Source organism: Triticum aestivum, chromosome 5A (assembly GCF_018294505.1).
Source record: "Triticum aestivum cultivar Chinese Spring chromosome 5A, IWGSC CS RefSeq v2.1, whole genome shotgun sequence".
Taxonomy (NCBI): Eukaryota; Viridiplantae; Streptophyta; class Magnoliopsida; order Poales; family Poaceae; genus Triticum; species Triticum aestivum.
In genome coordinates, this window is record NC_057806.1 from 554,292,930 (window position 1) to 554,305,673 (window position 12,744).

Genomic DNA, 12,744 nt, shown 5'->3' on the forward strand with positions numbered 1-12,744 from the left:
TGATTTCTAATAACACATGCGTAAAATAGGATTAGAGATGCCAACCATCTCAAGTCGACCAGTCACTACCGGAATTTGCCCAAATCCCGACGGCCTATATTATGCCGACGGCACCTATGGAGGTGCCCCGACGGCCTAGGGCAAGCCGCCAGCATAGAAAAGCCGTTGGCATGCCTCAACATATGCCGATGAAGGCTGTCGGCATTGCTGGGCCGTCGGCATTACTGGCGCTGTGCCTATAGTGTCCGTCGGCATTACTGGCGCCGAGTCCAAGTTGGTTTTTCTACTCTTCACCACAAGTGATAATTCTACTGTAGTCACTCTCGTAAGGCACAACCCAATAGCACTAGCTTCTTTTCTTCATTATCTGTTTCTATTTCTTTTATCCCTTTTTTTATTGTTCTGTCTTCTTTTCCTTTTTATTCCATTTTCGTTTCCTTTCTTATTTCTCTTCTTCTTATTTATAGTTATTCTTCATCTTAGAACCAGAGTTGCAATGATTACGTGCTCTCCAGTCTTCTAATTAGGCAATGTGCTTGGCTTGACTCTTAACGGTTAATGTCACACGCACATTTTATCTGCATGATTCTATAATTAGGTAAATATATATTTTCATTCTGAGAACGGGAAAACAGCATCACCACTAAATCAATTCGTCCAGAACTTTTGCTCTCTATATGTCGGTTAAATATCATGACGACTAGTACTTCCCTTTGGCAAACTACGGCTGCTAATAACACTGAAAGAGAAGGATAAAAGAAATCATTAGTACATAAGACCCCAAACCAAATGATGCATGACCATTTTGTTTCTTCACCTGGCAATATAATAGTTTTCCAGTACATATAATATTAAATCAAAATTACTTCACCGCCCTTGTATCTCTGAAAGAGTAAAACTATTCACAGAGTTTTGAATATCGACCCTGATTTGCTCTATTTCCGCGCTTCGTCGTGCAAAGTAGGCAGGGATGTTGGGGGTTGGAAGTGTTGTGCTTCCATTCTCCAAGGCAAACACAACATTTGACATGAGTGGCCTGTCATCTGGGTTTTCTTGGACACACATGAGTCCCACATGGATGCAGAGCAAAACTTCATCTGGTGAATAGTTATCCAGCAGAGTCGAGTCTGCCAATTCCTCTGTCTTCCCTTCCTTCCACATATTCCATGCCTACAACAATAAAAATAACACATCGATTTTTATTTAGTTTGGTGAATCAAAAAATTCAATACTATTGATATAATTACAAATTTAAACTAGAGAGTAATCTTGTCTATACTCACATAAACTGTTAGACTAGGGAAACTCATCGTGTGACCATTAGAGTTTCTCCTTATACCGGTTACAACTTCTAGTAGTAACACGCCGAAGCTATAGACATCGGACTTCATAGAGATAATGCCTTCCAGTGCATACTCAGGGGCCATGTAGCCACTGATTGGGCGTTTCAAGCAAAAGAGTTAGCAAATGGGAGATGAATTTGGTCACAAGGTAACATGAAATGACGTTATACAAAGTTACTCACTATGTTCCGACAACACGTTGGGTGTTTGCATTTTGTTGGTTATCACCAAAGAGCCTCGCCATACCAAAATCTGCTATCTTAGGTTTCAGATCTGCATCTAGCAAAACATTTCCAGCCTTGAGATCCCTGTGAATTATGGTTAACCTGGAATCTTCATGAACATAGAGAAGACCCCTTGCAACCCCTTTGATTATACTAAACCGTGTTCGCCAGTTCAACAACAATTTTTTGGACTCATCTGTAGAAATAATAAATGTTAGATAGGATTATTTTCATTTGTCTTATGAAATCATAGTTTTTCTAATCGTATATATACCGAAGAGGTTGGCATCTAAGCTTCCGTTAGGAAGATATTCATATATTAGGATCTTTTCATTTCCCTCGCCACAACATCCGAGAAGGCGAACCAAGTTTCTATGTTGCAATTTGGCAATTAAAATTACTTCGTTCTTGAATTCGTGTGTTCTTGATGAGAATCTTTGCTTAGCCTCTTGACTGCAACTTCTTGACCACCTAAAATTCCCTAGAAAAATATAACGGAAGTCATACAATAAACTTTGACATATGAACATATCAAATCTTCTAATATAGAACGAATAACAAGAAATTGTATATTGATCAAGTTACCTTATAAACTTTCCCGAAGCCTCCCTTTCCAATAATACATGTTTCAGAGAAATCATGAGTTGCAAGGGCAATTTCTTCTAATCTTACAAAAGGAATTTCTTGATCATGATATTCTTCCCCAAGTTCGTCAGAGGTACTCATACCATTCAATCTTATATTCTTGTGCTTTCTCCTTATTATTTTATTTCCTGCTCCCACAATGTAATAGTCATTTCCCCTCCAACAGCATAATATTATAAACATAAGAAATAAATTTTACCATTTGAACCACTGATGTTCATTACTCTTCCCCTTGTCAACCTCACAAAACAAGACAAAATAAACCACAAGGCATGTCTACCACCATAGAGTGGCTGACCTGATAAAATGGATATCGCTCAAAGTCCGCTTATTGGAACAACGCTCTTAAGCCCATTCTTCCCCTATTACATATCCCACGAAAATCATACAAACAAACCCTCGAGTCCATTTTGCATAGTGTCCACACATTTCTCTTGTTTCCTAAACCCCTTCAACATCGAGTATTTTCTAGAACATTGATTGGATTGAGCATGGGAAGTAGCAACCACAAAAATCAATCCACACATAGAAACTCTAACATCTGGACTCTACTTTCTAGTAGATTGTCTATTATCATTACATCGCTCTCTTGGTGGCCAAACCTAAAACCACCTAAAGATTATTTGTTGTAATTATACTTATTCAAGAGGTTTAGAAGATTTTTGAAGCTGATCGTGGTATATTACGCTAGCTTTTTTTTAAGGGCGGTATATTATGCTAGCTTGTACATGTCGAACTCCATGTTCAGGTTTTTTATAATCTAACTCGATGTTCAGGTACCACTGGTGGAGCTTCCGCAAGGCCTAGTGGGCCGTGGCCCGCCCAGGTCTGGAGCAAAATAAAAAGAGTAAAATGCACCATAGATCCCATAACTATTCGAGGTGTGTCACTTTAGTCCTATAACTATCAAAGTGGAAATTTGGGTCCCAAAACTATTTCGAGTCGTTCACTGCAGGTCCTATGGTCGCCCAAACAGTGATTGTTGGCTGACGTGTCACTTGGACCAGTGCCATAACGATCCAGGGCGCGTGGTGGAAGATTTCCCGCCATTGGTGGTTGATACATTTTGCAATTTGGTCCATTAAACAGTTTGCTCTCTCCAGCCGCAGCCCTCCTCCCTGCCAATCTCATCTCTCTTTCATCAGTTCTACCTTGTCTGGAACAAGCTCGATGGCAGCAGGAACAAGCCGTCATGGAAAAATAGTGCAGCCACCGGGCACTGGCCATAGGACCTGCAGTGAATGACTCGAAATAGTTTTGGGACCCAAATCTGCACTTTGAAAGTTATAGGATTAAAGTGACACACCTCAGATAGTTATAGGACATATTATGCATTTTACTCGAATAAAAATTTATATGAAGACCAGCCCACGACGACGGATATACGAATACATAAATACGACATGCATCGGCATCATCCCTAAAAAAAGGCAGCCGGCATCAGCCTCGCATATCGCTTGCCCCTCGGGAAAAAAAGGCATGCAGCGGAGGTGCTCAAGTGCAGCCACCGGGCACTGGCTGCCGCGTCATAGTGCAGCCGCCGGCCTCACATCAGTGCCTCCCACGTCCACTCCAGACGGCCCATCGGCGACCGGCACACAACTTCCAGCCTGTCCAGGCGGCCACGCACTGGCGACGGCGGCGAGGGGGCTGCCCAGCTGGCCAAACTCTTTCTATGAAGTCATCGGAATCCTTGCAAGCTTCGCAGGTAAATCGATTTGAATCGTTACTAATTTTATTCCCCTAAATTCCACCTAGGTCGTCATTCATTAAATAATCCCCCAAATCCCCAATTGGCTAAATGTGCAAGGCATTGTTGTTTTGTTTCAAAAAGCGTAAATGATCGGAAAGCTGATTTGTACTCCCTCCGTCACATAATATAAGATCATTCTTCCAACTAACATAGATTGAAAAACGATCTTATTTTATGGGATGAAGGGTCGGAGGGAGTAGTCTGTAACTCCGTGCGACTTGCCTGAATCGGGTTGTTAATTGGAAATTCTTTTAAGTTGATCAAATGCATCTTTTTTCGTAAGGATGCCAAGTGAACATACCTTTTAATTTTAACCATGCCAGGAAGATGAGTACGAGAACACTGCTGCCTAAAACTGGCAGTACAATTCTCACTGCATTGCCCTTTATCCTTTTACCTATGTATGTAATACATAAGAAACATATAAAGACAGATCTAGAAATATGTTGACAAAACCAGTAATAGAAAGAGGAAACCATTAGGAGAAATACAGAAATGAAAAACCCAATAGGAAAAAGAGGGAGAAATTAGTATTTGGTACCAGCAGTTACGTCCATGCCTGCAAGCCGGAGATAGAGCGTCTCTCCACCGAGCTCTGTGCCTAACTTCCCAGTGTCAATCAACTCCCCTGCCCACATCAAGCACCTTGCCACGTCTCCCCACACAGGAGCAGTTGCGTACCCCACACAGAGCAGTTGCGGTTGCACTCAGCTGCGCACTCCTCGGACGTACTCCTACTACCGCCGATGCGCGCAAACCCGTCTGGTGACTTCATCCCTGGCAAGGCCAAGAAGCCGTCACCGCACCCACCCAATGGCCGTTTCCGCCGGCACCCTGACAAGAACCTGCCGCTGGTCCACTCCTCCATGTTTGCCGGCTCAAAACCATCTAGGCACTTGCACGTTGGGACTGGTGCTGTTGTCTCGTCGCAATAGCCATATGGGCCACAGTAGCCGTAGCTGCTACATTCGGCGGACGGCCACTGCCCAAGGACCTCCCACGTCAACGACCTATTGCTCCAACTGTGGTGTTGATAATGACCGGAGTGAGTTAGCACAAACCTGGTGCGTGGGGCACCGTCGGAGAGGCTGTAGGTCATGTAGATTTCCTTTTCGCTGTCGACGACGGCCAGGTAGACGATGACTTCTGTGCTGGTGTTCACCTGCTGGTACCGCCGCTCCGTCTTCACAAGGTAGCCCGTCCACGGGTCGCTGCGGGCCACCGGTCGCGCCCCGTCCCAAAGGAAGAACTGGAGCAAAGTGTTTGTGTCACCACCGTAGGAGAAATGTCCTGGTGAGGGGTCGTCGGAGCCCTTCCAAGACACCAGGCGCTCTTCTTCGCCATGTATCACATATCTAAACCGGATCTTCATCCCTGGAAGGAGCGTGTCTGTCAGGTGTTTGAAGCTCTGCCACAGCATGGTGCCGTTTGGCGAGCGAATAACGAAGTTGCCGTTATTCAAAAGCACCGCCGTCGAGGTAGACGAGGCCGGGGTAGTGGCCACCTGGGTAGTCCAGATGACACGGCCGCCACCATCACCATCAGAGAGAATGAGATTGGAGGTGTTGGTGAGCGAGAGCATCGGTGAAGAGGAAGTGTTCTTAATGAGCTGGGTTTCTCGGTTGGCGACCCACACCACAGTGAGCTCGGGAATGCCATTGTACCATATGCCAAGGTACAGCTTGGCCGGAGTGGAGTTGGAAGGGGCGAAGAACCCCAAAGCAAAGGCACCACCATCGGAGACGATGATGGCGTCCGACAAGAGCGGCTTGCCGAGGACAAGCCGGTCGTCGGATGCACTCAACGGCAGGAAGAGAAGGATCATGACCGCGGTGCAGCAGGTGAGAGCCGGCCAATCCATCGTGCTCTCAGGGGCCAAAATCCTGGTAGTAGGATCTAACTAGCTATGCTAAGTTTGTAGCAAACAGAGCTTTGACGGACGCAAGCATATGATTGAACAATGCTAGCAGTAGGTTGGCTTTGGAGTTGACATTTCAGCTGTCCATGTCCGAGTTGGGATGCCACAGTCACTACTGACTAGGCAGACTAGTGACTGAAACATTATGCTACACACGGACTAGTGAGTAAAACGTTAAACTAGTCAGGCCTGTACACAAATGTACGAGCACGCTAGTCATACCTTACCAAGTTGATCACATGAATAGTTTTAAAAATATGAGCAGAAAAACTTAGCAGCATAGATTGATGGAGCTAGAATTGAAACGTACTCTTCATGGAGGCTAATTCGTCGGCCTAATTTAGTATGGAAGTCTGGATATTGCATACCGCTAAAAGTCTAGTACTTACGTACACAGATGATGCACCCTAATTTTGTCCGGCCGTCCTGCTATTGTTTTACAGGTACACACAGAACGAATGTAAGAACGGCAAATAAGAACACCACAACCCAATCACTTGTGGCCAGGTCACCTCCATAGTGTTTGATACAAAATAACAAACAATTGTTACTTCATCGCCCCTCTATCTCAGAAAGAGTAAGACTGTTTGCGGAAGTCTGCATATTATTTCCCATTTGATCCATTTCAGCTATTCGTCGTGCAAAGTAGGCGGGCCGGCTTGGAGCTGCAAGTGTGGTGCTTCCATTCTCTAGGACGAACACAATAGATGACATGAGCGGTCTATCATCTGGGTTCTCCTGGACACACAAGAGTGCTACCTGGACGCAAAGCAAAACTTCGTCTGGTGAAGTATCTATGATACATGAGTCTGGCAGTTCATCGGTCTTCTCTTCCTTCCACATATGCCATGACTAAAACAACCAAGAACATCATGTCAGTATTCATTTGGAACTTGATCCAGTTTTAGAAATCAAACCGCAAAAGTCTTGTGTGTACTCACATATATTATGAGGCTAGGGAATCCCATGGTTTGACTATTGGAGTTTCTCTTAATACCAGTTACAACCTCAAGTAGCAGCACACCAAAACTGTAGACGTCAGACTTGGTAGAGAATACGCCTTCCATTGCATACTCAGGAGCCATGTACCCACTATTTGATTAATTCAATTGTAAGAGTTATCTAATGGGAATTGAAATTATTAAGATGTTAATATGAGTTTTTTTCAATGTATACTCACTATGTTCCAACTACGCGTTGGGTATTTGCGTTTTGCTGGTTGTCACCAAAGATTCTGGCCATACCAAAATCCGCTATCTTGGGTTTCATATCTTCATCCAACAAAACATTTCCAGCTTTGAGGTCTCTATGAATTATGGTGAACCTTGAGTCTTCATGAAGATATAGAAGACCCCTGGCAACCCCTTTGATTATACTAAACCGTGTTATCCAATCCAGTGATTGTTTTCTTGAGTCGTCTAAAAGGAAACAGATGTAAGTAATAAATGTTTTTGAATTATCTTAGGAAATCATGGTTTGTTATATTAGAATACGTACCAAAGAGGTTAGCATCTAAGCTCTTGTTAGGAAGATACTCATATATCAAGAGCTTTTCATCTCCCTCACTACAACATCCAAGAAGTCGAACCAAGTTTCTATGTTGCAATTTTGCAATTAGAATCACTTCATTCCTGAATTCTTTTGTTCCTTGTTGAGAATCTCTACTGAGCCTCTTTACTGCGACTTCTTGACCACCTAACAGTCCCTAGAGAAATATAGATTTGAGATCTACATACGAGAATATCACTTACAAAATCTGGAAGCAATAGCAAGAGCTGCATATTAAACAAGCTACCTTGTATACTTTTCCAAAGCCTCCTTGTCCAATCATGCATCCTTCCGAAAATTTTGGGTAGCGAGGACAATTTCTTCTAATTTCACGAATGCCAATGCTTGATCATGAGAAGTGTTTTCGTTCCCAAATTCATCGAAGGTACTTATACCATCCAATCTTAGATTCTTGTGCTTTCTCCATCTTCTGTTCTTGCCTGCACCTACACAATGGTATAGTCATTTCCCCTCTATAAGATGCGTACCATTGGCACAAGAAAGAAAATGTTGTATTTGATCCCGGGAATTGTTGATTTCATTGTTATTCCCTTCATGAACTTGCATAACAAGAGGAAATAACAGACGTGGCAAGTGCCACCATGTCAAAATCGTGGGACGGACAATATGGCTGTCACCTGACATAGTGCACGCACAACCCTCGAGTCTATAACACCCGAACTTGACCTCTCTTTGTTTTTTCAAACCCCATCGACATATAATATGAAGCATGAGCATGAAACGAAAATACACTATGGGTCATGGTGCCAGGCGAGGTCCATATCTTCACTGTTCAATCCTCTAAGATTCGTGTTTTGTTCACCCTCGTGCTCATGTGCTGCTCCATGCACGTGCACAATAGTTCATCGGTTCCTCCATGGTATCTGAGATCCAATCATAATTAGGATCATCAGATTGTTGTTTGGGCGGGGGACATGTCAATTTTGTTGGGCATTTCATATTTATTTATGGTATGTGTATCATCGAATAGGGCCAATGCTGAACAGAACAGCCTTCATTGCTCTCCTGGCAGCAAAATCATGCTAGCAGATTAGTGCCTCTGATGAATCAGTAATAGGGCCAAACGTGTGGCCATGTGATCGTCTTACCAAGCAATGACTAAACAACGCTCCCAGTTTCTAAATTCCAGCTCTGTTCGCTCTGAAATCCTGCTACAGTACTAGATATATTTGTCCCAGATGGTTAGTCCCTCCATTTAGGGCTCTTGTAATTCACAAGTCTTCATGTTCATGTTAATGGCCGGTAATAATAGCCACTCAATTAGCTAAGTATGCATCTCGTACTGGTATTTTAGGAGTAAATAACTTTCCAATGTAAAATCGTGGCGGTCAGCACCCACAATCAGTAATCGTTCCGTGATTTAAACTCGCCTCTCGATGAATTGCACTTAATGTCATCTGCATTTATTGGGTCTGACATGAGCCATATCCTATGAGTATTCGTTGAATTCCCACTACTTTATCTCTAACGTATTCTATTAATGTCTATAATAAGCATCAATCTAAATGCATGTGCGGAGGGACTCGATTTCATCCTCGCTTGTCGCCGTGTCCCAAAAATCTGCACCGGAGCATGGAACCACTACGATCGACATGTAGAGAATCTACAACCATATGTGCATGTGGACTCCATCTTAGTTGATAGTTTTTTTTAAAAAAGGAGTATGCACCCTCGGCCTCTGCATTTGGACGATGCATACGGCCACTTTATTAATTATTAAGCACAAAAAACCTTACAAAGAAGTACATCAGTAAGCCTGAAGTCACCATCTAGGCAACATCTATCGCTTCTCCTACCCCCTTGATGCAGTGGTGCAGAATGTCCGAGCCTAATACCAAACAGACATCGCACCAAATCCTAACATCTAATGCCGGATGCCCCATCCTAGCCACATACCGGGACTGGGTCACAAGCTGGTTCGGCGCACTCACCGAGGCTGCCGCCGCCTTCTTCCACCGATCCATCTCCAGAGCAGGTACTGACGCACAGACCTTGCCAGGTCTGCCGTCGACCCCACCATGGCGCCAGACAGCTCGACCACCCTGCGCTCGTCCATCCAGCCACATCCGTCGTCGATATGCAGTTGCACCATGCCGCCACCACTCGTCGTCAATGACGCGGTAGATACAACGCCGCACCACCTGGCAACCTCCACACCATCGCCACCGCTGGAGCTACTCGGAGCCTACCATCCACAACATCTCTCCCCCAAATAGCAGTTCCTCCCAAGACGGTGCCTCCATGGAGGATACGACGCGCAGGACGCCGCCACCGCCCAATCCAGACTGAATTTTGGACTTTCGTCCGGGAGCGGTTCGGGGGTGGATAGGGGGGACCTCAGCTTCGCCTCCAGGAAGGGTAACAGCGTCAAGTGACGTCGCCAATGCCGGGCCGAACAGGCCGACCAAAGTTTCCTCCGGTCCCCATGCTATGCCACCAAACCTCGATGTACTCCGGATCCGGCAAGCCACGATCCGAAACCCGCGAAGATGAAAGAGCCATGGGGCTCAACCCACCAGAAAGGAGGATCGAGAAGAACTCCTTGTAGATCTCCAGACGCCGAATCCAATGATCTGACGTGGCCAGCAACGATCATCACCACCCCGCGGCGGCCGACGGAGTCCGAAGAAAGGATCCAGATGGATCCGATCTGGATCCGGTGGCACCCGCGACCACCGGTCAGGCAAACGCAGCCACCACCTCACGACACGCAGGTCGCCACCGCCGCGCCACGCACGACGCCGATGGGAGACCCGCCCGCCGCGCCGCCGGACCCCACGTTCACCCGGCGTTCCTCCGAATCCCGCTGTCCCGCGCCAGCCAAGACGGAGAGGATGGGGAGAAGCCCCGCCGCCGCCTAGCCGGCCAGGCTTCGCCCGGTGGCGCTATGGACGGCGTCGAGGAGGGGGAGAGGAGGAGGAGACTCGAGGGGCGGCGGCTAGGGTTTTCCCCCGGGTCGCCCGCGGGGGCGACGTGAGGGGCGAGGCAGGGCTAGCCCATCTTAGTTGATATAGTAGATTGCACGTTAATGTTACATCCCATGAAGTATAAACCGCACATTAAACCACGTCAAAATTATTTTCTCTAGTTTTACATATTCAAGGGCTTACATGTTTATTGAAACTAAAGTATATTGTGGTACTAGAGGACAAATTCTAAGTTTATGTATTCAAATCAGCATTCTGGTCGTCAGACACAACTTTTTGTAAGGAGATTCAACTAAACATACCTTTGCATTTTAACCATGCAAGAGAGATGCATATGAGTACGAGAACACCACTGCCTAAAAACGACAGCACAATCCTGACCGCATTAATCTTTCTATGTTTACCTGCGTCATACAAAAATATCATAAAATATGAATGACTGATAAAAGTACAAGTTTTTTATTAGCAAAGACAAAACCAATTGTAGAAATGACAAAACCAGTAGTAGAAAGCCAGAAAAATTGAAAGTTGCTACCACCTGCCGCATCCATGCCTGCAAGTCGGAGATAGAGTGTCTCGCCGCCTATGCCTACCTTTCCGGTGTCAACCCCCGGACCATACCATGCATGCCGTTATGTCTCCTCCAGACCTGCCGCTACTCGCGTTGCGGTACACGTACCCCACACAGGAGCAATTGTGGTTGCACTCAGCCGCACACTCCTCGAACGTACTTGTGCCCCCTCCAATAAGTGCTAGCTTGTCTGGTGACTTCATGGCCGGCAAGGCCAAGAAGTTACCATCACACCCGTGCAGCTGCTCCTTCCGCTGGCATCCTGCCAAGAACCTGCCGCTAGTCCACTCCTCTTTGTTTGTTGGCTCGAAGCCATCAAGACACTTGCACATTGGGACTGGTGCCGCCGTCTCATCGCAGTAGCCATACGGGCCACAGTAACCATGGAGGTTGCATTCAACAGCTGGCCACTTCATAAGGACAACCCACGCCGACAAGTTGCTACTCCAGCTCTTGAGGTAATACTCACCTGAGTAGGTCAGCACTGACCTTGTGAGTGGGGCGCCCTCAGAGAGGCTATATGTGCCATAGATCTCATCACCGTTGTCGACCACGGCGATGTACATGATAAGATCACTAAAACTCATTGTCCCTGCTAGCTGTTTTTGGCTGACGCTAGTCACTTGGATCCCCGTCCAGGGATTGCCACGGGTCACCAAGCTCTCCCCGTCCCACAGGAATACTTGGAGGGTGTGTCTGGGTCGCCACCGTAGGAGAAGCGCCCTGGAGAGGGATCGTTGGGGCCCTTCCAGGAAACCAGACGATCCCCAGTACCGTTTGTGCTGTATTTGATCCGCATCTTCATCCCCGGGAGGAGCGTGTCTGTGCGGTGGTCGAAGCTCTGCCACACTGTGGTGCCGTTTGACAAGCGAATGATGAGGTTGCCGGTGTTCAGAAGCACCGCCGTCGGGGTAGATGAGCCCGGGGAAATAGTTGTCACGTTGGCCCTCGTCCAAAGGATACGGACACTATTGTTAGCTTCGGAGATAATGAGATTGGAGGTGTTGGTGAGGGAGAGCATGGGTGCAAAGGAAGTGATGTTGGTGACTGGGGTTTCACGGTTCGCAACCCACACAACTGTGAACTCAGAGATGTTGTTGTACCATATACCAAGGTACAGCTTGGCTGGAGTGGAGTTGGAGGGGTTGAAGAAGCCCAAGGAGAACGTGCCACCATCGGAGATGATGGTGTTGCCGGGATACAGCGACTTGCCAGGGACAAGCCGGTCGTCCGAGCCGCACAACGGCAGGAATAAAATGATCAGGGCCACGGTGCAGAGAGCCCGAGAATCCATCAATCGACAATGCAAAAATCTTCGTTACTAAGCAGTAACTAGCTGTAGGCTATATATAGTTGCTGCCAAATGGAGATAGCACTTGCATCGAACCTTGGTCTACAAGTAAATATGTTTTCACGAACACAGGAAAGCAGCTTCCACGAAAGTTCTATCGCAGAAGCAAACGATTGAATAATGGAAAGTTGAGGGATTCAAGAGTTGGTTTCAAAGTCTGAGTGCGTAGTTTATAATTCAGCTGTCCACACTGAAATTTGGATGCCACCATCACTGCTGACTAGATAGCCATGTTTTTTCTACTTTTTCTACATTATGTTTTTGAAATGACTAAAAGACGCACACATAATACTTACGTAGTCGCAGACACATACTTAAGAGAAGAGTCATGTAGTTTCAAAATTAACAAAGTTACAATATGGATGTATTGCTAGCAACAAGGAAATCACCCACCACGAAAAGAAAAATTTGCATTAGTTAGTCATACAGATCGAGTCAAACAT

The 12,744-nt window shown here is 46.0% G+C and overlaps 2 pseudogenes; both read right to left on the minus strand.

Annotated features, from left to right (window-relative positions):
* Positions 1-809: 809 nt before the first annotated feature.
* LOC123107662 (putative G-type lectin S-receptor-like serine/threonine-protein kinase At1g61610) lies at positions 810-5,826 on the minus strand (annotated as a pseudogene).
* Positions 5,827-6,435: 609 nt separating this feature from the next.
* On the minus strand, positions 6,436-12,244 carry LOC123107663 (putative G-type lectin S-receptor-like serine/threonine-protein kinase At1g61610; annotated as a pseudogene).
* Positions 12,245-12,744: the final 500 nt, after the last annotated feature.